The sequence below is a fragment of the Moschus berezovskii genome, chromosome 16 (genome assembly GCF_049115385.1).
Source record: "Moschus berezovskii isolate FMDL1 chromosome 16, NW_MosBer_1.0, whole genome shotgun sequence".
In the NCBI taxonomy this organism is placed as follows: Eukaryota; Metazoa; Chordata; class Mammalia; order Artiodactyla; family Moschidae; genus Moschus; species Moschus berezovskii.
In genome coordinates, this window is record NC_142475.1 from 65,809,897 (window position 1) to 65,834,980 (window position 25,084).

The 25,084-nt window shown below is 42.3% G+C and overlaps 1 protein-coding gene across 14 annotated transcripts in view; it reads right to left on the reverse strand.

Moving 5' to 3' along the window:
- NSMCE2 (NSE2 SUMO ligase component of SMC5/6 complex) overlaps positions 1–25,084 on the reverse strand; it is a 242,248-nt gene that overhangs the window by 66,322 nt on the left and 150,842 nt on the right. The window lies entirely within an intron of this gene.

Here is a 25,084-nt window from a genome sequence, read left to right on the forward strand (position 1 = left end):
AAGGACAAACATAGAGTTACCATATGACCCAGCAATTACACTCCCAAATACCACAAGAAATGAAAATGAAAACATAAGTCCACTTGTACATGAATGTTCACAGCAGGATTATTCATAACAGTCAAAAAATAGATACAACCCAAATGACCATCAGTTGATGAAAGGATAAATAAAATGTGGTCTATCCATACAATGAAATGTTATTCAGCACTGAAAAGAATGGAGCTCTGATTCATGCTACAGCATGGATGAAACTTGAAAACATTATGTTATGTAAAAGAAGCCAGTCACAAAAGACCACATGTGCATATTTATACGAAATGTCCAGAAGAAGTGAATCTTTTAAAGACAGAATGTAGATTAGTGGTTGCCTAGAGCTGGGGGGATGAGAGTAGGGGTTGGGGGTGGGTTGGAGGAAAATGGGAAGGAAATGCTAATGGATACAGGGTTTCTTTCTGAAAATATTCTAAAATTGATCGTGGTGCTTGGTTTCACAACTCTGTGAATATACTAAAAGCCACTGCATTGTGTACTTTAAATGGCTGAACTGTATGATATGTGAATTATGTCCAATAAAGCTGTTATAAAAAGTAATATTAACATATCAGATAGAAGGAGATATGGTCATCTAACTACAGCAAGGATCACTTCTGTCACAACATTAAGTATGAAACCTATCCACTAAAGGCTCAAGACCTAAATAATGGCTTTCAAATGTTAGTGACCTCACTCATGTTTAAAGTAATCCTGCCATGTCTATTAATCAGTATCCTTGGTAATTAAGCATTCCTCCTGTTTGGATTCCCTGCGACAATTAATTAATTACCTGCATAAAGCTTTCCACATAGGAGACGCTCAATGATTTATTGATTTCAAGTACATTTTAAAAATAACCAACTGAAATCAGTAAATAAAAATCAAACCAAATATGGGGAAAGCTGACTGGCACTACTATAGCTACTTGCCAAATTAAACCTGGGGCATCTAAAATGCAGGCTCCTCTCCCAAATTTTAGTCAGTCATTCCTGGCTACAAAAAGATTGATGCCCTTCATTTGCCTGGGCAGCACCTCCCTGGATAAAATCTGGAACTTTCTAGGCAGGGGTTATTTCTGATGTATATTAATACACAAGATTCCTGAAGAGAACAGACTCGATGATTTCAATACCTTTAGACCGTGAAACTTTTGCACCTTATTTTACGTCCCTGGATATGTTCCAGTGTCTCCTAGTTTACAGGAGAATAGAATTTGTATCCTACTGCTGTATGAGAACTGGATAAATCTTAATTATGCTGAATTGATTCACAGTGCTTTTCAGGTCTACTATATCCTTCTATTCATTCTATTAACTTTTGAGAGCTTGATATTGAAACTCCAACTAGAAATCTTAATTTATCTCCTTAAAAAATATAGTGGAATTATAGGTAACCTTATTCTGTATTTTCTAAGTCTCTTATAAATGTGTTATTATACTTCATAATTAAAAAAAATATTTAAAAAAATATATACAAGATCCCTGAGCACACAAAATGAGAGAGTACTCTTATTTCCTACTTATTGTCAGGAAATCCCCAGGCAGTCATTTGTGGTTGTTGTTATTTTGTGTTTTGTTTTTTTCTGCTAATCTAACCTGATGTTTAAAAGGATGATCTCTGGAGCTAGTCTGCCTGGGTTTAAATTTGAGTTCTGGTCCTTATCAATTATCTCTGGACCTCAGTTTACAGGGCACAGGGCTTTCTGTGAAGATGTAAAGTACTTTGAAGGATGCCTCAGTTCAGTTCAGTTCAGTCGCTCAGTCATGTCCGACTTTTTGCGACCCCATGAATCCCAGCACACCAGGCCTCCCTGTCCATCACCAACTCCCGGAGTTCACTCAAACTCATGTCCATCGAGTCGGTGATGCCATCCAGCCATCACATTCTCTGTCGTCCTCTTCTCCTCCCGCCCCCAATCCCTCCCAGCATCAGAGTCTTTTCCAGTGAGTCAACTCTTCGCATGAGGTGGCCAAACTATTGGAGTTTCAGCTTCAGCATCAGTCCTTCCAATGAACACCCAGGATTGATCTCCTTTAGAATGGACTGGTTGGATCTTCTTGCAGTCCAAGGGACTCTCAAGAGTCTTCTCCAGCACCACAGTTCAAAAGCATCAATTCTTCGGCCTAGAATATAGTAAATCTCAATAGTGTAAAGCTATTATTATATTTAGATTTGCAGAATCCCTGAAACAGAATTTGGGCATAGCTGTTGTTATCACAGAGAGGAGCATATGGTATCAGATATAAACCAGCCCCTCCCTGAGTCAAACGTAAAACTACGGAATCTCATTCTTTCCCAAATTTCTGGTTGGGAAATGCCACTCCAAACTAAAGGAGGTTTTTAGCAAGCATGACCTGCCAACAATTAAATTTTGTTTTTCATGATGTAAAACCCTCCTAGAGGAGGAGATGGTATTCTTGGCTAGGTATATCACTATTATAGTTGTGTGTTGGACAGGAAGATGAGAACTACTGCATTGTAGTAGTGAACAGATATGGTACTTTTCAGAATCTGTCTGCATTTAATTTTCTTCTGTATTTTCATCACTGAGAGGGAAGCACACAAGTGGCCTATAGAAGCCAATGATAATACCAGTGGTAAAAGCCTTCTGATAGACAGTTCCTAAATCCCTAATTTTTTAAAAGACAATATGTTTGAAAAAATTTTCAAATTTTTCAATAAAATTCTTTTGGAGATACAAAGGGCTTTTTCATGATATTTTCCTTTGCCATGCTTTCCACAGCTTCTTGAATCTTCACATTGTTAGTGTGGTAGACACTGGGAATATTCACCTATATCCACATTTTCCTCTTCCTCCTGGGTTCCTAACTATATGTTTTTCCAGCCTTCCCATAGGTAGGTGCGGAGAAGGCAATGGCAAGCCACTCCAGTACTCTTGCCTAGAAAATCCCATGGATGGAGGAGCCTGGTAGGCTGAGTCCATGGGGTCACTCAGTCGGACACGACTGAGAGACCTCACTTTCACTTTTCACTTTCACGCATTGGAGAAGGAAATGGCAACCCACTCCAGTGTTCTTGCCTGGAGAATCCCAGGGACGGGGGAACCTGGTGGGCTGCCGTCTATGGGGTCGCACAGAGTCGGACATGACTGAAGCGACTTAGCAGCAGCAGCAGCATAGGTAGGTTTGGTACATGTGACTCAGTCCTAGCCAGTGAAGTGTGAGTGTTATGAGATGTGCACTTTGTTGTTGAGACCTGGCCCAATCTCACCCTTTCTCCACGGACTAGCCTGAATGGAGGGGACTCAGGAGGAGGGAGCCACAAGATGGAAAGAGCCTGGGTCCTTGAATAATTTTATGGACCAGACCTGCTCTACCCCAACCCAATGGGCAATGAACTTTACATAGGGAAAAATACACAATAATAAACCACTGGGGATCTGTAGTTGTTTATAGAGAAGCACCTGTAAGTCATTCTTAATTAATAGAGGTAGGTAAAGGCTTTGTTAACTATTGTTCAGGGGAGTTGGTTTTCTTCCAGAATAGTTCTTTCTCTGTTAGATACTGGCAACAAGTATACTAATAAAACACATTTCTTTGTTCTCTTCTCCTTTAGTCTCTCTTACTAAGATCACCAGATACAATCTTTCAATCATATACATTTCAATCATATCAGTGAAACACATCTTCATCTGATCTTGCCAGACTCTTCTTTAGAGAACATGTCTCTTTCATTGGATTATTTGTAAACTTAATCTAGTTCTCTTTGTAGAGCTTGCCAAAGTGATCTCTAATTGTGCACTTGATTAATTGTGTACCATCCCAGAGAATCAATTTAAAAATTATATCAAGCTCTGACTTAGGAGCTGAATAATTACAAATTGGCAGATAAAAATTAAAAGCTATCAATGAGCACTAATCACATTTATTTATAATTTTTCATATAGCTGTTTATAGTAATCTTTTTGTAGCCCATGTGATTTAATGTAAATCAAATTTTCTTTTTGGTATTAAAGTTATAAATGAAATTAAGTGTAAATGGCATCTTTTATGATTATTGTCTCTGGCCTCTTTGGATGAATAAAAAAAGTCAGTATAGCTACCTTGGATTTAAGGTAGTTTAAATGCATTAACGACCTTCTGAAAGTTTCTATTCTTGCTCACTAACTCCTCCTTTGTCTCTCTCCCCTTTAAAAAAATGTTTTTAATGCTCATCTCACACGCTAGTAAAGTCATGCTCAAAATTCTCCAAGCCAGGCTTCAGCAGTATGTAAACCGTGAACTCCCAGATGTTCAAGCAGGTTTTAGAAAAGGCAGAGGCACCAGAGATCAAATTGCCAACATCCGCTGGATCATGGAGAAAGCAAGAGAGTTTCAGAAAAATATCTATTTCTGCTTCATTGACTATGCCAAAGCCTTTGACTGTGTGGATCACAATAAACTGTGGAACATTCTGAAAGAGATGGGAATCCCAGACCACCTGACCTGCCTCTTGAGAAACCTGTATGCAGGTCAGGAAGCAACAGTTAGAACCAGTCATGGAACAACAGACTGGTTCCAAATAGGAAAAGGTGTACGTCAAGGTTGTATATTGTCACCTTGCTTATTTAACTTATATGCAGAGTACATCATGAGGAACGCTGGGCTGGAAGAAGCACAAGCTGGAATCAAGATTGCTGGGAGAAATATCAATAACCTCAGATATGCAGATGACACTACCCTTATGGCAGAAAGTGAAGAGGAACTCAAAAGCCTCTTGATGAAAGTGAAAGAGGAGAGTGAAAAGGTTGGCTTGAAGCTCAACATTCAGAAAACAAAGATCATGGCATCTGGTCCCATCACTTCATGGGAAATAGATGGAAAAACAGTGGAAACAGTGTCAGACTTTGTTTTTTTGGGCTCCAAAATCACTGCAGATGCTGATTGCAGCCATGAAATTAAAAGACGCTTGCTCCTTGGAAGGAAAGTCATGACCAACCTTGATAGTATATTAAAAAGCAGAGACATTACTTTGCCGACCAAGGTCCGTCTAGTCAAGGCAATGGTTTTTCCCGTGGTCATGTATGGATGTGAGAGTTGGACTGTGAAGAAAGCTGATCGCCGAAGAATCGATGCTTTTGAACTGTGGTGTTGGAGAAGACTCTTGAGAGTCCCTTATACTGCAAGGAGATCCAACCAGTCCATTCTAAAGGAGATCAATCCTGGATGTTCATTGGAGGGACTGATGCTAAAGCTGAAACTGCAATACTTTGGCCACCTCATGAGACGAGTTGACTCACTGGAAAAGACTCTGATGCTGGGAAAGGTTGGGGGCGGGAGGAGAAGGGGACGACGGAGAATGAGATGGCTGGATGGCATCACCGATTCTGTGGACATGAGTTTGAGTGAACTCCGGGAGTTGGTGATGGACAGGGAGGCCTGGCGTGCTGTGCTTCATGGGGTCGCGGAGAGTCGGACACGACTGAGCGACTGAACTGAACTGAACTGAACTGAATGCTTACTACTATATAGCTTCTTATTTTCTTGTTTACTGCCCGCTTTCATTACCAGACTGTAATTCCCATAGAAGGCAGAACTTATATCTGTTTCTGTTCATCTAATAAATATTTACTGAATACCAATTATCAGGCATTGCTCCAAATATTAGGATTAAACATAATTGAAGATTAAGATAAAGCAAAATTAAGATATGGTGCCTGGCCTTGAGGTGCAGATACTTAGGCGGAGGAAACAGGCAATAAGCTCTTAAATGATATATACTGAGATAAAAGCTACTATGTTGTACTTTTCACTTCAAGCTTTCTTGATGTTGGGTGGTCGTCAGGGTTGTCTGTCTAGCCCATCCCGTCTGTCGCCTTGACCACACTGGATTTCTGGCCTATACTATTAATATATAGAACAACTTCTCTCTTCTGAGAGGTTGGAATTGGAACTGAGAGATTCTAATTCAGTCTGAGTTCTTCAGTTGAAAGGAAAGAGGATATACAGCTTAGAGGGCTATGCCATGGACATCTTCCATTAGATGGAAAGGGAAACTGAGAAAGCCAGTCTAGAGACAGAAAAGAAAGCAGCACAAGTCATGGGAAGAAATAGAGATGGAAGATTTATAGTCTGAGAAAGTCCTAAAAATCCACTTCATATTTTGTTTCTAGTCCCTTTTCCCATAAAAACCCTTACTTCCTTATAGCTTTTTTTTTTTTTGGTAAAGTTATCTCATATTATATTCTTTTGCTTTCAATCATACTGAGACATTTCTATTTAATATGAAATATTAATAGAGTCTGCTGAATCTCATTCATTTTCATAGCATCAAGTATAGGAGCTATTCTCCAGAAAAGCAGCTTTCCCCTCTGTTATAAACAACGCATCTGTTGGATTTTAATACTTGGGAATGCTAACAATGCTTCTAAGGTGTTTGCCTCGAAATTTCCCATTTTCCTTACCGGTGATTTTAAAAAGCAGGCTCATTTCCATTCAGGGGCAGAACATCAAAGGCCAACATTCTTTAAACTCTGCGAAAAACACTATCACATGTGTCCACCAGCTTTTGTGGCTAGTTAACATGCAAGGCAAAAAATAATTCTTCTTATAAACATCAATGGTGTATTTGTACTCATCAACAAAAAGGCTTTGATAATGAATGCTTTGATTAAAGCTCAGTAGTTGATCAGCTAGTCTGATTAACAACTCTTAACTGGAGACACCAGAATCTGAACACACCTAAAATGCATGGCTTTATAAGGTCCTACTCAAGAAAAAGAAACTTAAGCTTTTTGTTTGTGGGGCGGGAGGTTGGGGCAGGGTGGCGGGTGGATATACTTGAGAGATTTCAACAGCAGCACACCCACAAACATCTGCTACTTTTAAAGTGTCTTCTCTCATTATTCCTCAGAGATCTGTCAGGCACTGTGAGCTTAAGAGGAGTAAGACTTGGTCTCTGTCCTAAAACGAGCTCACCGTTTACAGGCAAAGACAGACAAGGAGACAGGAAACGTAATGCCCTCTGCTAAGTGCCACTGCTAGACATACCAGCATGAAGGAGACACATGTCATCCAATCCTGGGGTCTATAAGCTCAGTCCGAGAGAATAAGCAGGAGTCAGGCAGATTGCGAGCAGAGGTAGGGAGGGCCATGCTAAGAGAAAGGAGTGTGTAAAGAGTATGTTCAAGGCAAAGATGTGAGGAAGAGGGTCTAGGTGTTAACAGCCAGCTGTCCTGTAAGAGGGGCTTTCCAGGTGGCTCAGTGGGTTAAGAATCTGCCTGGAATGCAGGAGACACAGGTTTGATTCCTGGGTTGAGAAGATCCCCTGGAGGAGGGCATGGCAACCCACTCCAGTATTCTTGCCTGGAGAATCCCATGGACCCAGGAGCCTGTTGGGCTACAGTCCAGAGGGTCGCAAAGAGTCGGACACGACTGAGGAAACTGACAACACATGCATGTACACACAGTCCTGTGCGTGAACAAGGTGCTTGGGGTAATTGCCTACATTGTCCTCCAAAGCTCCTGTTCCCAGTGTTTTTCACGCGCTCTGGCTACTTTATTGATTTAGTTCAACAAATATTTACTGAAGTCTTAGTAAGTTTTAGGTTGTAGGCTCTGGGAGCACAAAGATGAGTAAGACCAGGGAATAGTAGGGAACAGTATTTGTACTGAAGAAGCTCAGCCTGGTGGGGAAGAGAGATCCGTGGTATCTGGAGAGCATTAAGAAAGACGTGTGCATAAAGTAAAGAGGCAATAAAGCTTATGATGAGTCTTTAAAAACGAATAAGAAGAAAGTGGCCATGTCAGAAACAATGACATCAAAAGTGAGGGAAGCACTTCAGACAAGGAAGAGCATAAGACAAATGCCAGGACAAAGGAAGGGCCAGGGCACAGGGAAAGAGCAGATTTGAGAAATTAACCTAGGAGGCAAAAGAACTGAGATGTGATTACTGGGAGTGAAGGGGGGAAGTCAGTCTATTAAGACTATATAGGCTTTTTTGTTTTATTTGAGTGGTGCTCAGTCGCGTCCAACTCTTTGCGGCCCCACGGACTGTAGCCTGCCAGGTTTCTCCGCCCATGGAATTCTCTAGGCAAGAATATTGGAGTGGGGTGCCATTTCTTTCTCCAGGGGATCTTTCCAAGCCAGGGATTGAACCCGTGTCTCTTATGTCTCCAGCACTGGCAGGTGGGTTCTTTACCACTAGTGCCACCTGGCTTGGACAACCCAATAACAGACTGCCAAAGGAAAAGCTGATTTTCTAAGAAAAAAGGGCACATGGAAACTGCAGTGCTCCGCACCCAATGGGTAAGAAGGATAACAGGGCAGGGCTTTGGCTGGAGATGTCACCCAGCAGAAAAAGGTGGGGCTGAGACAATAACTGACACGACACAAGGACAGTCAGTACAATGGAAAAGAGGGCAAGCGGCCAGATGGCACAATCCTACAAAGCATCATTTAGGCGCAGGCAGAGGAGTCGGGAAGCTCAACAAAGGAGACGGAATAGAAAGCAGTGAGTTTCTAGAAGCATTAAGTCATCAAAGATTTGAAACGAAGCAAAGGAACTCAATAAGATACAGACTAAAAATCTGTGCCACCTGAAGATCTGTTCCAGGGAAGTTTTCTCTGGTGCGAAGGAGGAGACCAGGCTGCCATGATGGAGGAGTGAATGGAAGAGAGGAAGTGGCCCCTGGGTATTCAGACCACTCTTTGAAGCAGCCCACTGGAAGAGGGGACGCGAGGGAAGAGGCATCAGCAAATGTGGGAGACCTCAACCTCTCTCTCTTTATGAGCCATCAATCATTCTAAAAGGAAAGATGGAAAGACCTGAGTGGGCCTTCAGGCTGAGAGGAAAGCCGCAGAGATGGAGAGACGGAGGATGTTGGGGAAGAGACATAACTGAAGGAAAAGGTCCCAGAGGAGAAAGCTATCCTAATTACATAATCAACGTGAACAAATTTTAGCTTCTAATTGTCTTCAGCCAGGAAAGTTGTCAAGCAATACATGTCACAGGATCTGTGGGAAGCAGTAGCAGCGTGAACTGGGCTTGAAGCAACATCAGAGAGCAGGAGACAAACTCTAAATCTTATCAGTCTGAAGAAAAACAAGATAAAGCCCCACAGAGAACACTGCTAGTGGGATTAGAAAGTTTATCCTCTCATCGGTGTCTCCTGAAGTTCTGGAATAAACAATGAAAACTATCCCTCAATCCAGAGGATTACAATCTCTATACAATGTGATTTGGGGGGCAGCAAAGGAGTCAGAGTGAGCTGAAATCTCAGCTTCGCTAGAAACTACTGACTTTGGGACAATTTCTGTGCTCTAGGCCTGGGTGATGCTATAGCCCAGAACGTGAGGTTTAAGCAAGTTCTTAGACATGAAAGTGTTTAGTAAAATATAATGCTCTCTGGAAATACATGGTGCATGATGCACTTTTAATCATGTTATTTGGAGTCTCTGAAAATTGGGCAAATCTAAAAGATATGGCTGATTGAATAGGTTTTGTCATTACCACTGCAAAGTCACATCAATACAAAGGAAAGAAACTGTTAAAGCAAAGACCTTCAACTTTTGGTGATGATTAATTCCTTTTGATTTTCAGGTAGGTCTGTGATTCTAAGAAGAAACCAGGAGGTTAGATATTGATAGGGAAGTACACATTAGTTACTCCAGGCACTGGGAGGCGAGGAACTAGTGTTGCCAGTGGCAGAGTGCCTGCGTGCGGGTGTCACAGGGAGTGGAGACTGGACAAGTAAGACTTCAAAGCCTATCCTAAAGGTAAAGGGCTCAAGTTTTAGTCAAGACAGACCTGGGTTTGAATCCTGGCTGTTACATATCAACCATATATAATCTTGGACAATCCAATCTCATTCACTGAGCTTCAGTTTTCTCATCTGTAAATTGGGATAATACCATCCACCTTCAGAATGTTAGGGCTTCCAGGTGGCGCTAGTGGCAAAGAACTGACCTGCCAATGCAGGAGACTAAGAGACATGGGTTCAATTCCATGAAGGGCAAGGCAACCCACTCCAGTATTCTTGCCTGGAGAATCCCATGGACAGAGGAGCCTGGTGGACTACAGTCCATAGGGTTGCAAAAGTCAGACACAACTGAAGCAACTTAGCATGTACAACACTGGGTAATTATGTATGTGTGTGTGTGTGTCTGTGTGTATGGAATTCCTGGCATATTGTAAGTGCTCAATAAATGGTAGCTATTATATTGGACCTGTGGTTACAGACTTCCCAGAATCTTGTATAGGTGTTATTTATTGCTATTTATTAAGAGCTTTACAGGTATAGTGTTATCTAAGCCTCCATGTTTAAAGCATAAAATCCACTATGTCACTTAAATACTCTGTTGAGAGTAAAAAGCTGTATCTACTTACTTTTCTCTGGATCCCCAGAGTGTAATAAAGTACTAAGCACAGAGAGTGCATTTAAGAAATATCTGTTGAAGGAAGGAAGGAAAGAAAGGAAGATGAGAGGAACGGAGGGGAAAAGAGAGGGAAGGAATTTACGATGTCAAGAGCTGCTAACTCAGGTGCTATGAAATTCAAGGGCTGAGAAAAATAGAAAAAGGCCTTCCTGAGGTATCAAATGTGACAAAGATTTCTTATAAAAAGCTATTTTCTTGGACCTGTGTGATTATTTTTGCTTCTCTGAGCTCTGGTATTTCTCTCCATCTGGAAAGTGGGAATGGACCAGTTACAGTTCAAGTTTGCTAACAGAGATTACTTGAGGTAAATATTTGGTGCTTTCCAGAGCAAATCACACCATTTTAGTTTTAGGTTATTTTAATGATAAGCTCCTTCAGAGCTAGCTCCATTGATATCCTGTAGTACAGCACCGAGGTACACTGGACTCCAATTCCAACTATATTTAGAATCCTTTTCACATGGCATCATTCAAGCACATGTGGGGCCAGCTGTTGCTATTCTTTCCTAGAATCTTACCCAGATAGAGATTTCAGTAAGATTTTTAAAAATAAATCACACAGGTGTTATCTCTGGGCCAATTAGCACATTAGCTATAAAAAGAGTACACACAAATGAGCTCTCTCTCCACAAGCTCCAAGAGGGGAAAAGGGTTTTCACTGTTTGGATCAACCGATTTTCATCTGGTTGTATTAAGCTATTTTTTTTTTCCCACCAAACAAAAAGACAGTGCTCCCTGGACTGTGGTACTACACCTTTTGATGCTGTTGTTGTTAGTAGTTTTGATAACATTACCACAGAATAAAGTGAAGCAGTAAAGTTCTTTAGAATTCAGATTCAAGTAACAGTCACTGAGCATAGCCCAGAAGCTCTGTAGTTGCTCCTGTATCCATGACATCATTTTCCTCCTCAAGACATTTAAAGATACCAAAACTCACTGGAACACTGTCTTCAAAACCCATGGGAAGTCAGAGAGGCAGCTGAAATCCTAACAATGACGGAATCTAAGTATCTTGAGGTGGTGCAAAGATCACTGGTTCAACAGTGCTGGATCTGGGTGGAATCTCTCTCATCCTGTTTGCTCATTTCTAACTAATGAATTGGTTGGTGTCGAGATCCTGGGCTGCTCTGCTGGGTGTCTCCCGCTCTGAAGTAGATTACAGCCTTGCTCTGCACCTGCGTGTCATCTCGAGTCTTAGCCACCGTTTGCAACTCTTATAAAGCAAGCTGAATAAAGGAGTTGTGAGAGTTGAGGAAATACTCCCTCCTTAAGGGAGTATTTTTTCTTTTTTTAATAAAGGGGAAGTATCCCAAAATTAAAAAAAATTTTTTTCAGAAATAGGCAAAAATCGGTCTTGGGTTTCCTCTGTGATCTACATATTGATTACATGATGTCATTAGGGCCCTGTGCCCTCCCCATGCTGTTGACAGCCCTTTCCCATTATCAAACAATACTTTTCATCTATGTATCGCTTTATGTGTTATAATACATAATCACATTTAATCTTCACATTATCCTAATCTTAGTGATATTCACTTAGAGGCTAAGTGATTTCCAGTTGGTCACAGCTACTGAAAGAGGCAGAATGGGTGCCCCAAGTCAGTTCTCTTGATTCTGAGAACAATAGTTGCAGTAGTTAATAACTGACCATGTGCTAGGCATTGTGCTCAGAGCTTCAAATATAACATTGCCTTATTTCATCATCATCATAATTCTACAACAGATATGATTACTGTCCTCACTTACAGAACATACACCGTGGGACCACAGAGAGATTATACAGTATGCCCACCAGGGAAGCCCACAGTATGCCCAGTGAACCAGTAAAGTTTCTCAGTCATGTCCGACTCTTTGCAATCCCATGGACTGTAGCCTACCAGGCTCTTCCAGCCATGGAATTTTCCAGCCAAGAGTACTAGAGTGGGTTGCCATTTCCTTCTCCAGGGGATCTTCCTGACACAGGGATCAAACCCAGGTCTCCTGCATTGCAGGCAGACACTTTAACATCTGAGCCACCAGGGAAGCCCTGTATAACATGCCCAGTCAGTTCAGTCGCTCAGTTGTGTCCGACTCCTTGAGACCCCATGAATCACAGCACGCCAGGCCTCCCTGTCCATCACCAACTCCCGGAGTTCACTCAAACTCATGTCCACAGAGTCGGTGATGCCATCCAGCCATCTCATTCTCTGTCGTCCCCGTCTCCTCCTACACCCAATCCTTCCCAGCATCAGAGTATTTTCCAGTGAGTCAACTCTTCGCATGAGGTGGCCAAAGTATTGCAGTTTCAGCTTCAGCATCAGTCCTTCCAATGAACACCCAGGACTGATCTCCTTTAGAATGGACTGGTTGGATCTCCTTGCAGTACAAGGGACTCTCAAGAGTCTTCTCCAGCACCACAGTTCAAAAGCATCAATTCTTCGGCGATCAGCTTTCTTCACAGTCCAACTCTCACATCCATACATGACCATAGGAAAAAACCATAGCCTTGACTAGACGGACCTTGGTTGGCAAAGTAATGTCTCTGCTTTTTAATATACTATCTCAGTTCAGTTCAGTTCGGTCGCTCAGTCGTGTCCGACTCTCTGTGACCCCATGAACCACAGCACGCCAGGCCTCCCTGTATATCACCAACTCCCGGAGTTCACTCAAACTCATGTCCATCGAGTTGGTGATGCCATCCAACCACCTCATTCTCTGTCGTCCCCATCTCCTCCTACCCCCAATCCCTCCCAGCATCAGAGTCTTTTCCAGTGAGTCAACTCGTTGCATGAGGTGGCCAAAGTATTGGAGTTTCAGCTTTAGCATAAGTCCTTCCAATGAACACACCCACGATTGATCTCCTCTAGATTGGACTGGTTGGATATCCTTGCAGTCGAAGGGACTCTCAAGAGTCTTCTCCAGCACCACAGTTCAAAAGCATCAATTCTTCGGCGATCAGCTTATTTCACAGTCCAACTCTCACATCCATACATGACCACGGGAAAAACCATAGCCTTGACTAGACGGACCTTGGTTGGCAAAGTAATGTCTCTGCTTTTTAATATGCTATCTAGGCTGGTCATAACTTTCCTTCCAAGGAGTAAGCGTCTTTTAATTTCATGGCTGCAATCAGCATCCGCAATGATTTTGGAGCCCAAAGAAATAAAGTCTGACACTGTTTCCACTGTTTCCCCATCTATTTCCCGTGAAGTGATGGGACCAGATGCCATGATCTTTGTTTTCTGAATGTTGAGCTTCAAGCCAACCTTTTCACTCTCCTCTTTCACTTTCCTCAAGAGGCTTTTGAGTTCCTCTTCACTTTCTGCCATAAGGGTGGTGTCATCTGCATATCTGAGGTTATTGATATTTCTCCCAGCAATCTTGATTCCAGCTTGTGCTTCTTCCAGCCCCGCGTTCCTCATGATGTACTCTGCATAGAAGTTAAATAAGCAGGGTGACAATATACAACCTTGACGCACTCCTTTTCCTATTTGGAACCAGTCTGTTGTTCCATGTACAGTTCTGACTATTGCTTCTTGACCTGCATACAGGTTTCTCAAGAGGCAGGTCAGGTGGTCTGGGATTCCCATCTCTTTCAGAATGTTCCACAGTTTATTGTGATCCACACAGTCAAAGGCTTTGGCACAGTCAATGGGGCAGAAATAGATGTTTTTCTGGAACTCTCTTGCTTTTTCCATGATCCAGCAGATGTTGGCAATTTGATCTCTGATGCCTCTGCCTTTTCTAAAACCTGCTTGAACATCTGGAAGTTCATGGTTCACATATTGCTGAAGCCTGGCTTGGAGAATTTTGAGCATGACTTTACTAGCGTGTGAGATGAGTGCAACTGTGCGGTAGTTTGAACATTCTTTGGCATTGCCTTTCTTTGGGATTGGAATGAAGACTGACCTTTTCCAGTCCTGTGGCCACTGCTGAGTTTGCCCAAGGTCCCACAATTATCAAGACATACAATCCATATTCTAATTCAGGCAGTTTGCTTTATGACATGATCTTTCAACATCTACGCTAAAGGGCCTTCTTCCTATGATAGTATAGCTGCCTCCATCAAGTGTTTTCATAATTTCTATCTATAATGCAGGCAAAATTTGTGCAAGAAGGAGAGTCCAAGGTTGCCTAATACGGCTCTGCACTGGAGCTCCAAGTCCTGTGTAACACAGGGCATCCTGCTCTGGCACAGGAGGCAGATACTCTGAAGGCGTGGGCGGTAGGGGATCACTGTCATCGGTGTGCCCGAGCTCAGTGTATGACCCACAGACGATGCACAGGAACCATGTGCTGAGCAGAACTCAACAGAAACTACCAAGTCTTCACGGACACACTCAAAGGCTGACTTTCTTAGGGTTCAGTTCAGTTCAGTCGCTCAGTCGTGTCCGTTCAGTTCAGTTCAGTCGCTCAGTCGTGTCCGACTCTCTGCGACCCCATGAATCCCAGCACACCAGGCCTCCCTGTCCATCACCAACTCCCGGAGTACACTCAAACTCATGTCCACAGAGTCGGTGATGCCATCCAGCCATCTCACACTCAGTCATCCCCTTCTCCTCCCGCCCCCAACCTTTCCCAGCATCAGAGTCTTTTCCAGTGAGTCAACTCGTCGCATGAGGTGGCCAAAGTATTGCAGTTTCAGCTTTAGCATCAGTCCTTCCAATGAACACCCAGGATTGATCTCCTCTAGAATGGACTGGTTGGATCTCCTTGCAGTACAAGGGACTCTCAAGAGTCTTCTCCAGCACCACAGTTCAAAAGCATCAATTCTTCGGTGATCAGCTTTCTTCACAGTCCAACTCTCACATCCATACATGACCACGGGAAAAACCATAGCCTTGACTAGACGGACCTTGGTTGGCAAAGTAATGTCTCTGCTTTTTAATATGCTATCTAGTCTGGTCATAACTTTCCTTCCCAGGAGTAAGCGTCTTTTAATTTCATGGCTGCAATCAGCATCTGCAGTGATTTTGGAGCCCAAAAAAATAAAGTCTGACACTGTTTCCACTGTTTCACCATCTATTTCCCATGAAGTGCTGGGACCAGATGCAAATTTTTATTTATTTTTAAAAATTTCTGGCTGTACTCGCTCTCTGCTGTTGTGTGGGGTTTTCTCCAGCTCCAGCGAGCAGGAGCTACTCTTCACTGCAGTGCACGGGCTTCTCATTGTGGTGGTTTCTGCTGCAGAGCGGGGGCTCTAGATCACAGGCACAATAGTTGTGGCACACAGGCTTAACTGCTCCATGGTATGTGGGATCTTCCCAGTCCAGGGATCGAAGCATGTCTCCTGCACTTGCAGGCAGATTCTTTACCACTGAGCCACCAGGGAAGCCCCTATAGCTGTGTTTTTAAATTAATAGACAAGAGCCCCAAATCAAAAGGATAAATTCTGACTCTCAAATCAAGGAAATCAGTGAAGTAGGTATAATATGCACCCATCACATGCAGCCTGCAGATAAATTTTGTTTGGCTACATATTGCTTTTAAATTTCCACTCAACAGCCTGTATTTAAAAACTAAGAGATTTCCTTCAAAAGTCCCAATTTTCAAATTCTCTAGAAAAACTGCAAGATATGCCACTAGACAGGGCATCTGCTCTCTAGTTCACCAATTTCCATGGGACCAGATTTATCCATTTATTTTCTTCCGTGGCCCCTACCCGATTCTGAGTTTGTAAACTATGAGCTAGATACAAGTGTAAAGAAGATTTGGAAGGGCATTAGAGCCTTCTAAGGTTCTTAAATTACCATTTTGATATACCAAATAGACTACTCGGCCAGCCTTTTTGTAAAGTACATTAACATTTTTAGTCATTTAGTGACTGAGATTTCATCTTTACTGCAGATAAACCAACAGCTTGCTCTCAACACGGCTTACTTGTCTCCAAACTTAGAATGTCTCCAGCATTACAGCACTATCATAAAATTTACAAACTGGGCCAGCATCCTTTCATTGGCTCCAGGTCAAGTGGCCTGTGCTGTTGTTGTGCAGTCCTCTGCACAGCTTGGGCAAAGAGCGAACTATATCTCACCCATGTGTTTTAAGGAAGAAAGGCTGCTACTGGTGGAAACTGATTCTTTTTTAACGCCATCCTAATCTGCTTATAATTGTCACATGCGTCGTAGGCAAAAAGCTGACACTGGCATTCATTGACCCCTTCTGGGTGGGGAGGATTTTCTTTCCCCCAAATTCTGTGGTCTCTGCAGTTGTGTGACTATTTAGGTAGCCTGGAGCCCAGAAGAGCAGCAAGTAGGGAGGCAACTATGCTTTTGAGAAAGTCTTAAACATGTCTATTTGATCCAAATATAGTTACAGATAAACTACACCAGTATAAAAAGAGATTTCCCTTACTGAGTTTTGAATTTTATAATGTAATAAGAATATTTCCTCAATTAGTCAGTGAATTGCTACTGAATTCTGTGCCTTAAATAAAGAATCTATAGACACTGAAGGACTTTCTTCTGTTTAGGTCCCAATCAAAAACCTAAAAAACATTTAAGGAGCCAAAAGGATAGCTAAAATTACACATTCACTATCATTTCATATTGAAATCCACCAGACTTCAAATAGTGACTTTCTTTTTCTTAAGGAGGTTAACAGAATCCTTTCTGAATTTCTTTTTTTTTTTTTTTGGTTTTACTATTATATATAATGATAGGAAATATGCCGTTTCTTTCACTATTAAAAAAAAAAATCCTGCTTGTTAGAAAGCCTGCAGTCAACTCAGTTTTATTGCTTTGAACAGGCAGTTTGCACACAGAACAGTAAAACTGTTTAATAAGAGAATATAATAGGCTTAGCAGATGTTGCAATCAGAACATTTTAGGTAAATGGTTTTAAAAGGACATTTTGTCAATTTAGAAATACTCTGTGGAAAATCAAATTCAGTTACTGAATTTATGCAGGCTCTCACTGAAGGAATGCGTGGACCTGTTTTTCTCTAGCAGAAACACAAGACTAAGACTAAGTTTAGAATAAACCAACTTCTATTCAGTCCCCTCTGGATGAGGATACAAAGATGCTTCCTGCATCAAGGAATTTATACTCCAGCAGGAAAACAAAGAGTGACAAGTGAAATACATGCTCAGTGGTACAGAGTTCAAGGCACTGCTTGCTAATTCATGAAGCGTGCAGAAGACTGTGCTCAGTGTACTGTGTTATTTCTCTGCAAATAAACAATGCCACCTTCACAAGGGCAAATTTTTTTAAGGCTGATGAAAGACAAGACTAGCTCAAAGGAAAAAAAAAGTGTTACAATTTTAAAATGTTATTTAATGCAACCGATCTGCCAGAAGACAGGCAAGCAGTCACCGTTTTAAATGTGCATGTTTATTTGCTAACAACTAAGTTGGATAATGTACTTGATTATTTTAATACATTATAAGTTATGATTTAACTCTGCTTAGTGTTCCAACTCTAAGCTTCGAAAAAGAAAAAAAAAGAGAGAAAAATCAAAGTAGCAATCCACCCCTCTTAAAGCATCTTTCTGGCCATATGGCTGGTAATGTTCCAGCGCTAAACACTTAGGGTTATCTGGGCTAAATTTAGCAGTCCTTATTTATCCCAGTGCAGCACCTTGATTCTAACGACTGTAGGTCTCTTACCTAAAATGTTTATATTTGTCATCTACGCTGTGGTAAATTTATCTGAGAGAAGTCTTAGTATGGTCATCATCATTCTTAAATAACAAGACCATTTTTCATAAGGAAGCTACTTTGCTGACAGTGGCAAAGAAAATGTTAACAGTCACGCCACCACAATCAACCATTTGCGGTATAAATGGGGAGAAAAAAACAACCCCTGGTCTATCTCAGTGTGGCATGTGCGTTAACTGCCTTGGGCTCGGCCATGGCTCTCTCAGCTCCCAGGTGCAGTGAGCCACATCTATCAAAATATTTACCCCCAAATTAGCTTTGTAATAAGAGTGGAATGTCCTTTTTGATGATTTCCTTTGAGAAAAACATGTGTATCTAACCAGCAACTATAAACTTTTGGAAACTGTAGATCACAGGAATCCACTTACTTAAAAACGAAAACAACTCCCTTCATGGTGGTTACAGTTGATGCATTCAACTTAGCGACTAAACAACCAAATAACTATATCAACGCATAATGCAAGTAACAGACCTGACACTTTCACCCTGGACTATGGCTCTGACCTCCAGCTGACTGTTCCTCAATTCCAATCCCAGCCCACTTCTCTCGGGGAGCCGAATACTTGCTGGACAGTTAGTAAGGAGGTAGCATTACTTGCTGGAGGTAAGAACCTCCAGCATCAATAACATAAGAACAATAGGCGGAATGAGTGAAAGCTGGTGAAATCTATAGCAGTTTTCGAACAGGTTAAAGCAAACATCAGCTTCTGGGATGGCAATTTATATTATGAAATGAAAAAAGTACATTCACCAGAGAGGGGGGGAAACCTTCCTGACTGAAGCAAAAGCATGCTGAAATCTACCTGCCTTTTAAATATTCAACACTCACTGCTGAGGAAATATCTCTACCATATTGTCCACAGGGTCGCCAAATAATCAGCGACCAAAACAATGGTTCAGGAACTTCACTGGTGGTCCACTGGTTAAGATTCCACCTGCCAATGCAGAGGACATGGGGTTGATCCCTGGTAGGGGAAGACTCCACGTGCCTCAGAGCAACTAAGTCTGTGCGCCACAACTACTGAGCCCACACGCTGCAATTACTGAAGCTCATCTGCCTAGAGCCCGCGCTCTGCAAAGGAGAAGCCACCGCAATGAGAAGCCCGTGCACCACAATGAAGAGTAGCCCTCTACTCGCTGCAACTAGAGAAAAGCCCATGCGCAGCAACAAAGACACGGCACAGCCAAAGATGAACAAATAAAAAATCTTAAAAACAACCAGGGTCCAGGGCAGCACTTTGAGTCCCCCCTACAGTGAAGGGCAAGGGAGAGGTCAGTTCCCACATTTGTGAGTTCATGTGCCTCTGCTCTCACGCTGCTCCCAGGTCCTGGACTCAGCATCCCTTTGCTGCACTGGCTCCAGCCTTCTGCCCTCAAGTCTTGTGTGCCTCCCTCAACGTCCTACACTCACAGAAGGAACTAGAAGGATGGCAAGTAAACCTGAGACCAGGGCTGTGACACAACATTCATGAAGTCTCAAGGGCCCCAAAGATTGCTCAGTATGCACGTAGGAATGTGGCACTCATTCTGCACAAGAGGGGAGAATTCCCTTCGTTCTTTTTTTTTTTATCAGTAAGATAAAGTAAAACACAACAGAATAAAAGATAAAATATTCACGCTTCCTTCCTTCCGTAACAAAAAAATCACCATCATTTAACGGCAATCAATTAAAATCCAGCAAATACTTCTAGGTCTATGTGCTCAGCATTGCAAACCCAGACAATTTATTTTTAAAATCTCAAGTATGTTTAGTTTTTTGGAACCCCCTCCCACCAAAACATCATATCAAACACATTAAGAGCTGTATTCAGAACCCAAATTAAAAATAATTTTATGGTCAAAACAGTTACGCAAGAAGTTTTGTAGTTTTGTTTTTTAAGTTATTTGGCCATCAGCTACTCAATTAATTTACAGTTTGCTGACTTCTCAGTAAATCACCACTAAATGTAACATTTTATGAAGACGATAAAATATTTGGTTTTGTTTGCTTATTTTTGACACTGTACTTTTTTGTGTTTTGGAGCTAATAGTTTTTCTTTCGAGATTGCCAACATTTTCTGAGGTTCTTGCAAACTACAATAGCATTTAGTCATTGCGCCTCTCGTGGCTAATGAACAGAGCGATGGCCTTGACCGAACAGCCAGGGAGAGGTCATCTGAAGAGGAGGTACCTTCCTCCGGAACTGGCGGGAAAGATACAGGCTGAGCTTAGAGGAAGGGGCACGGAGGGAGGAAGAGAGTGGCTAACTCATGTCACAAAGCTCATGTCACAAAGGTGCAAACTCAGCAAACAGGAGACAGGATGGCTGACCATTCAACAGTCACTCAGTGTACATCCCACAGGAGACACAGATGCAGGGCTTCCCTGGTGGCTCAGCGGTAAAGAATTCGCCTGCAATGCAGAAGACAAGGTTTCAAACCCTGATTCAGGAAGATCCCACACGTCACAGAACAGCTAAGCAGTGCACCACAACTATTGTGCTTGCACTCTGGGAGCCACAACTACTGAAGCCTGCGGTGCCCTAGAGACCGAGCTCTGCAACAAGAGAAGCCACCACAGTGGGAAGCCTCAGCAACGAAGACCTAGCACAGAGAAAAAATAAAAATAAAAAAATAAAATTATTAAAAAAGAGAGAGAGAGACACGGATGCACAAAGCACTTTTCTGCCCCTCAAGATTTTTATAACTTTGAGGTTAGGGGATACAGCACTTTAATACAGGATGTAAGGCAAAGCATGAAAACTGCTGTAAGCAAGACCTCAAGTACCATGTACTTTTTCCCCAGTAGTCATGTAACGAATGTGAGAGTTGGACCATAAAGAAGGCGCCAAACAATCGATGCTTTTGAACTGTGGTGCTGGAGAAGACTCTTGAGAGTCCCTGGGATAGTAAGGAGATCAAACCAGTCAATCCTAATGGAAATCAATCCTCAATATTCATTGGAAGGACTGACACTGAAGCTGAAGCTCCAATACTTTTGCCACTTGATCTGAGTAGCTGACTCACTGGAAAACACCCTGAAGCTGGGAAATATTGAAGGCAGGAGGAGAGGGGGACGACAGAGGATGAGATGGTTGGATGGCATCATCAACTCAATGGACATGAATATGAACAAACTCTGGGAGATAATGAAGGACAGGGAAGCCTGGTGTGTTCCAGTCCATGGGGTCGTGAAGAGTTGGATATGACAGCAACTGAATAACAGCAAGCACCATGAAAACACAGAGCAGGGAGCTATCACAAGAGCCACCAAACGGCATGACTCCAGGGGGCGCCATTCGCAGTGCCATCTATGTGAGTGGGGTCCCCCATAGGTGTGTGGTGCTGCAGTCCTGGCTGAGGGGATAACAAAAGGCTTTCCAGAGGAGATGACATTTGGGCAGGTCTGTGAGAGATGTTTCACAGGCTCTTCCATTTACTGCCAGAGTTACTTCTATGGGCTTCCATTTGCTCATTTGGAATAGAGATAATAACACTGACTTCTTGGGGTTATTTGGAGGAAATGAAAAGATATATGTGCAGTACATTTGTGCCAAATACATCCTTCCATTTTTCTTTCCTTCTTTCTTTATCCAGATGCTTGCTGAGTTTCTACCATGTGTCAGATACTCTATCAGGCACTGTAAATACAACGTGGGACAATACACACGTGTTTGCCTTCAATGAAACTTACAATAAAATGGGACTACAATTACGAATTAGTTTACAGACAGGAAGACATGAGGAAGGTGGGCCACATGGTGGGCCGTGTAGAAGAATCAGCGAAAGCAAAAACAATGCAAAGTTGTGTCCAGAAAACAATCAGGCACCCAGTTTTCCAGGAGTAAAGAAGAGGGCTTTAGGGTGTTAAGTTCCTTCGTTAGTGGTAAGACTAACAGAGTGGGAAAATGACTCAGCAACAGCAAGTCAGGGAGTAGATCAAAGTGGCAAATAGGTTTTATTTCCTATCTCAATTCTCATTGGTTAGTAATGGCTTCCTGGAAGGTTGTACTGAGAAGGCACTCATGACTGTCAAGGGCCACCATGGGCACTGCAGGAGCTGGGGGTGGGTTAGGCGTTCTTTGTCTAAATGAAACTGGGCAGCCTGTCTCTGTAAAAAGGCTTGTCTGGAAGAATCTGTGTGACTTCTTTAGCAGAGATCTAGAGCACTAGAGCAGGACAGGAAACCCAAAGTGGGTGGAGACCTCTGGCTGACTGATAGCACAGCAGAAGGCCAAGAGATCAAAGGAATACAGGGTGGTGGTGACTGCTTTAATGAACTGGCTTAGTGCAGAATTCATGTTGGGATGAGTCATCAAAATGGAGCCAATGGATTAGAAAAAGTGACAGAGGTTGGGTTTTGGAGACAGTGAGTCCTCTGTTCAAATACTAGGTCTTCCAATAAAATTAGCTTCTTATGCCACTTAATCTTTCTGAACCTTAGTTTCTCATAAAAAAAATGGGATATTAAAACTTACCTCACATGTTTGTGGGAATGACTAAAACACTGTATAGGACCTAAAACACATGGGAGCTCTATAAACTGTACGGCCCTTCCTCTTTTCCTGAAGTGACTGGAGATCAATACATAGAAAATTTTGTAGGTCTAGAGAAAAGAAGTTAAAAATTTGAGAATTTGGAGGGTAAATATCCAGGGTGGTGTGAGTGTATGTGTGTGTGTACTCAGTTGTGTCTGACTCTCTGCGACCCCACAGACTGCAACCCACCAGGCTCCTCTGTCCATGGTATTTTCCAGGCAAGAATACTGGAATGGGTTGTCATTTCCTCCTCCAGGGAATCTTCTGACCCAGGGATCAAACACGAGTCCTTAGTCTCCTGCATTGAAAGGTGGGTTCTTCACCACTAGTACAAGTTGGAAAGTGAAAGTCGCTCAGTTGTGTCTGACTCTTTGTGACCCCATAGGCTATACATGGAATTCTCTAGGCCAGAATACTGGAATGGGTAGCCTTTCCCTCCTCCAGGGGATCTTTCCAACCCAGGGATCGAACCAGAGTAAGTGGATTATTTACCAACTGAGCTATCAGGAGTACCACCTGGGCTTGGCAACAAAAGAGAAAATACAGATGACCAGGGTTTAGGAACTCAGGGAGTGGTGAGACGGAGCTAATACACTGGCTGGCTGGCCATGGGCATGGTCTTACATGTTGGATCCCGTGGGAAGATATGGGGAGGAATACAGAGTGGTTTATCTCTGGGGGAGTTCATTGTTAACACAAAGGAGGACTGTTTTCACCCAAAGTTATAATGTACAATGTTAAGTAGGCCCAAGAATTTGGGTACAAATGACATGAGAGAGAGAGTCAGAGAACAGGGAAGAGGGTGGGAATGAGAGCTGCATCAAAGGACATCACATTTTTTCTAAATGGGGTGAGAGAGATTATTCTTTGAAGAAGGAAGCATATGTGAAAGGGAACAGAGGTGTGATGAGTCCTATCCAGCTTAGATGCTCAAGTCATATCGGATAAAGAAATGGGGAAGAAGGGGAAAAAAGAAATGAGTTAGGTGCTCAAGCTACCAGGGATAACTTATTATTCTATTATTATTTTAACTAACTAATTAATTTATTTATTTTTGCCTGCCCCAGGTCTTAGTTGCAGCCCTCCAACTCTCTGTTGCCTGAGGACTCAGTAGTTGCAGCACGTGCTGGGAGGCATATGAGATCTTGGTTCTCTGACCAAGGATTGAACCTGAGTCCCCTACATTGCAGGGCAGATTCTTAACCACTGGACCACCAGGAAAGTCCCTTATTCTTACTGTCTTCAGATTGGCCAAAGAAATTTCAAGAGCAACCAATCACAAGCAGATTTTTATCATTAGAATTCTAACCCTAGTTGGCAAAACTAAAGCTGCATATATCCTACCTAGAAATCAATCTAATGAGGCAAATAAATAGGCACAGAACTGGAAAAGTCATGGCCCCTGGGACATGTGCCCAATGGAAAAGTGGTAGGTGACATCCAGTTGAGAGAAGAAGAGCTTGCCTCACAACTCAGAAAGCACTGATTTTTAAAAGCCAGTCTTGTCTTAAAAAAAAAAAAGTGAACTAAAAAATAAAATCATTAAGTTGATAGGAACTAAAATGGAATTAATACAAATTTACTTTGGAACTCAGTTTTAATAAGTTATAATATATTTTTGGTTTCATTTTCATTGTCGTTTTGAAATCCTGAATGCTCAAAGCCTTCCTTTGTATTGAGGGTCTCTCACCTGCCAAACGGTTTGGGTTATGTCCTGCCTGGAGACCGGGGCTGAGCAGGGAGGGACGTAGAGTAGATATGCCTTTTTGGAACACAGTTTGAGAGGGCCTGGTCTTAAGAGCTCTGGAAGTCCTCTGAGAATGACATCATCATTTCGGTGACTCATCTGTGGTACAATCTATCTTGCAAAAGGAGAGGAACCTGAACGCAGCGTGGAGTTATGCTGAACAGGGCAGAAGAGGCCATGGGGAGGGGATGCCTGAGAAAACCTGGGCATCTATCTTCTCCAGGTCCCATTGGAGGACTCGCAGGCCATCAAGAAATGACCACCTTCATGAGATCTCAGGGTTCTAACACTTGAAACACAGCACTTCAATTTCACAGGTACAGAAACTTGGTCATAAGGGCACCAGCTGACCCCAAACCACAGTCTGAGTCAGAAACAGGACCAGAATTCAGAACCTGGTCTCCAACATCACCCCATATCCTAGCCCACTCTACTAAACCGAAAGACACACTTGAGAGGATAAGCTGATGAATCACGATCACACTGTGGAATAAATAAAGAATTAAATAAAAACCAGTTGCAACCTCAAATATGTCCATAAACTCTAAGTTGGAAAGGTAGTTTTAAAATACACTTTCCAAATCTTTTGAACTAAAATCAAATTTAGGACGCTGTAGCAAGGCAGTTCAAACAAAAGCTAATTTTGTTTAATGAACTAACCAGGAAGGCATTGTGAAAGTATTGTGCAACTAAATGCTTAGCTAATTACTGTGAGATCAAATAACTGTTACCATAGTTACTGCACACTGTTTTCCATAATAACTTTTATCAC